Genomic DNA, 4,753 nt, shown 5'->3' with positions numbered 1-4,753 from the left:
TTTATAAGGGAACGCATTGGCTCCGTATGAGAAGCATTGGACTGCGAACCACAAGGTCCAGCAGCTCCAAGGGAGAAAGATGAGGCTTTCTGCTCTGCGTTATGAGTCAGAACCAACTCCACAGCACTTAAAAACACAGCAGTTTATAAAAAGGTCCCAGATTACTCTGTTCTCTGATTTGATGTGTGTCCTTTTTGTAGATTTCTGGTCATCTTCTTTCCTGGAGCTGAGAGGATGAGTAGCCTAGTACAGGGAGATGGAAGGAGAGGAGAAAGGGGGAGACCCCCAGAGAAGGAAGCAGAGGTAGAGAAAGACAGTAGGGAACCCCACTGCCTCCAGTAACTCATGGACTAGACCTTGACACCTGCTCTGTTCCAGTTGCTCCCCAGTCTCACAATATCCCACCAAGTAAGTAGCCAGCTCCCAAATCTACACCCTGACCCCTCGTCCTCTCCCGAGCTTCAGACCCCATCTCCTGTCTAGATGGAGTTGTGACAGTGAGCTCAGCAACATTCCCCTAAACCTCCCTCCTTCTGAAAGGAGCCAGTATGGGGTACAGCATCCACAGCAGCCCACACCCGAATCCTGAATCTGGTCCTTTCCCCAACCCCCACAGCCACTCACCAGGGTCCCCTCAATACCTGCTGCTTTTACCCATTCGGGCTGCTCCACCCAAGGTCACCATCATCTTTTTTCCTGGAAGCTGTTATTGTTAGTTGGTGTCAAGTTGTTTGTGACTCATGGCAACCCTCTGTGTGCAGAGTAAAACTACCCCCGAGGGTTTCAAGGCTCTGATTTTCTAAGTAAATCACCAGGCCCCTCTTCCAAGGCCCCTCTGAGTGGGTCTGACTGCCAACCTTTTGGCTAGCAGCCAAGTGTTTGGCCTTTTGCACCTCCCAGGGACTCCTGCTCCCTCACTAAACCTGCCCAAGTATTGTTCTCACAGCCCTCACCCTCACCCATAGTGCTCACAGAGCCATCTGGGGCCAAGACCTGGTCTTGCCATTCTCCTGCTTGCTTTCCTTCACTGGTCCCCCTCCAACTCCCCAGCTGGCCTTCCTGCTTCTCTTTCCCCTTCCACTTCCCCATAGCAGCATCTCTGAGCTGAGCCTCAGCATAGAAACCCTCCCCTTCACACCTGCAGGCCTTGCAGTGAGAGACATGTTCTCTTTCCTTCTCTCGCTGGGAAATTCCTGGTCATCTTTAGAGTCTCCCCCTCCTCCCCCCCATTCAACTATCACCTCTGCACCCTGATTTCCGGCCCTCCCAAGCAGAGGCCCTTTTGTGGCCCCTTCTCCCAATGCTGCTGCCCCAGAACTTACCACTGTGGACTGTTCTTGTCAACATACACACCTATCTTCCCCAGTCAACTAAGCTCCATCAGGGGTGTGTCCTGTACATCTCAGTATCCCCCAAGCACACAACAGGCATCCAGTATTTGGGCCCTTCCCTTCAGGAGGATTAGCCTGGGGGAAGGCAGGTAGCCCAGCATCATCGGGCACTCAAGCCATGCTGGGTGACTGATGAAAAGGAGACTGTAGGTGGGAAATAGAAGAGAACATACAGAAAAGGATAATGTGGGCTGTGGGGGGGGAAGCACAGGCTGGGAGTCACTCTGCTGCCTTCCCCTGGGCCATCTCATGCCAGAGACACTCACCCAGTTTTTCCAGCCCCATCCCCAATACCCGGGACTTCATAATCACAGGGCAGAGCCCGCTAGGGTTCATTAGAGCCTCCGCCAGTGGTAGTGGCAGTGGCTGGCAAGTGAGGCTGACTGAGCGGTGCTCACACTCTTGAGCATCCATCCTGTGGGTCAAGGCTGGACTCAGCGATGGTGTGGCCTTCTTCTGCAGCCAGCCAGAAGACTGGAAAACATTGTTCTAGTCCAACCAAAAGCCATGTCTGAAAGGCAGACCCAGAACCCATGGAATAGGCCATCAGAGACAGCTGAGAGGTAGACATCTGTCCTGGAGTGGTCTAGACCAGGGACTCCTCCATCTCCCAAGCCCTGCCTCCATTCTACCTCTCATTCAGCACCAGTCTTCCAACGACCTCATTCTAGTTTGACTCCCTGCTGGGAATTTGAATTTCCACCACAGATAATATTGAAGCCAAATCTACATTTTAACAAGATCACCTGGGGTGAATGAACCTATTAGAAGCCTACTTCAGAGAAGAGCTACTCCGGGTAACTCTTAACCCAGCTGGGTGCCCATTAGAATCACCTGCAGAGCTGTTTAAACAAACAAATGATACCTGAGGCCCGTCTCTGATCACAGCAGTCAGGAGCCCTAGGGGGGAGAGTTTTGTTGCTGGGCGCCTAGGAGTTGATTCTGACACAAAGTTAGTTACCCCATGTAACAGAGTAGAACTGCCGCATAAGGTTTTCATGGCTTAAAAACCTTTATTGTGAACTGAGTGAAGGTTTACAGAGCAGACCATCAGTTTTACATTCAACAAACCTTATATTTTGCTCCATTACAATGACTACACTTCCCTCTGTGTATCATCCATTAACAGTATTCACTTCTGTTCTCTTCAACTCTTGCCCTCCTTCCTGTGTTCTCTCCCTACTTTCATCTTTCCTCTACCAACCTCCCTCTTGCTTACATTTTTTTTTTTAAAATGACTTAAAATAATACACATTTATTTCAGTTTTTGTGGATCAGGAGTCTGAGCATGGCTAACTGCGTTCTCACAGGCCGCACTCAAGGCATGGGCCAGGGCTACAGTCTCATCTGAGTCTTCAATGGGGAAGATCTGACACCAAACTCATGTGGCTGCCGGCAGTTTTCAGTTTCTTGCAGGCTCTTGAACTGGAGTTCCAGTGTGGCACTGTAGGATAGGCACTGGACCGCAAAGTCGGTTTGAACCGCAATTATCAGTGGTTCAAACCCACCAGCTGCTCCTTGGAAACCCTATACAGGATCACTATGAGTCAGAAGCAGAGACAACACAATTTAGAAGCAACTCACAGGTCTCGCCCACACTCAAAGGGAAGGGCTGACCACCAGGAGGGTTAGCTGTAATCTTTATGGCCGTAGATCACCAGACAGTTCTTCCTGGGAGCCAATGAGTGGGTTCAAAGCACCAACCTCCTGTTAACAGTCAAGTGCGTAACTGTTGTGCCACCAGGACTCCTTGGCAGTAGGGTTTAGACAACTAGTTACAGGCCGACTTGGTTTTATTTCTCTTCACTTCATTGTCCTGGCTCTGCAGGTACTGCATTCTTTACAAATGGAAGGTTTGTAGCAACCTTGCCTTGAGCAAGTCTATCATAGGCAACATTTTTTCCATCAGCATGTCCTCACTTTCATGTCTTTGTGTCACATTTTGGTAATTCTCACAATATTTCAAACTTTTTGCACATTTAATAGACTACTCTATAGAGTAAACGTAACTTTTATTTGCACTGGGGAACCAGAAAACCCATGGAACAGACCTTATTGCTATATATGCTTTATGGAGGTGGTCCGGAACCAAACCTGCAAAATCTCCTAGGCATGCCTGTGTATATATTTTTAACTTGTCAGTGAAACATACATATAGAGAACTGTGGTGCTGGACCACAAGGTTGGTAGTTCAAATGCACCAGCCACTCCTCAGAAACCCTGTAAAGAGTCGCTATGAGCAGGAGCCGACTCTGGCACTTAACAACAACACAGGCTTTAACCATCTAACTGCTGGTCTTGTAGACACAGCCTGTATTTCTCTGGGTAGTCAAAACTCCCACTTCCCGGTATAGGCCCAAGGACACCTATGCCAGGTTTCCCTTTACAACCTGTGGCAGGATTGAAATGAGGAGGGAGGTGGAGGGTAGAAGGTCTGCTTCCCAAAAGGACGAAGTTTATACTAAATGACCCTAGCCCCAGTTAACAGAACCACAGCCATACTCCAAGAACCAAGAACCAAGCCAGCTGCTGCTGAGTAGATTCTGACTCATGGTAATCCCACGTGTTGAAGGTAGAACTGCTCCATGCGGGTTTCTCGGCTGTATCCTTTATGGAAACTCATCACCATGTCTTTCTTCTGTGGCATCACTGGGTGGGTTTGAACCACCAATCTTTGGAATAGCAGACATGTGCTTCGTGTGTGCTCCAGATCCAAGTAAAGCCACCCACAAGTTGACTAGCAGCTCTATAGAGTGAAAAGAATGAGCTGGCCCATCAGATTCCCTTTCTAATGACTCCTAACTGGGAAATATGAGATGTGGAGGTGTGCAGCCGGAGATAGTGAACCGGCAGATGAGAGCGCAGCATCACTGACGGGGGAGAAAGGAAAGAGTGAGAAACATAGAAGTCCAGGAGGGCGCAAAGACAGCCTGCTGCCCTGAGCTGCCCATTCACTTGCAAGTTTGCTTCTAGCACTCTGGTACTTGCAGCCAGATAAGAAGTTCCCCCACCTGATTTGCCCAAAGACAGCAAACCAGGGTGCACATGTGTGTCTCTCAGGCAATTCCTGTGGGGAAGGGCATAGGTTCAGTGTCTTCTCCTCACACAGTCACTGGCAGGGCCAAGACTCCAAGGAGTCTGTGTCACACCTAGCCCTGGGGCTTAGCCATACCTCCAACAAGCATTCAGGATCCAGAAGAGATGTCAAACCCAGTCAAGCCCCATTAGCCCAAGGAATCTTGTTCCCTTCTGGGTGGTCCTTGGGGAGAAAGGAGGTCAGCAGATCTGACTCATGATCTCCCCAAGTTCTCAGTTCAGTTCTAATTTTATAGTGAGCATCATTCTCATTATACAGATGAGAA

This window comes from Chrysochloris asiatica, unplaced genomic scaffold (assembly GCF_000296735.1).
Source record: "Chrysochloris asiatica unplaced genomic scaffold, ChrAsi1.0 scaffold00092, whole genome shotgun sequence".
Taxonomy (NCBI): domain Eukaryota; kingdom Metazoa; phylum Chordata; class Mammalia; order Afrosoricida; family Chrysochloridae; genus Chrysochloris; species Chrysochloris asiatica.
This window is presented reverse-complemented; position numbering follows the sequence as displayed.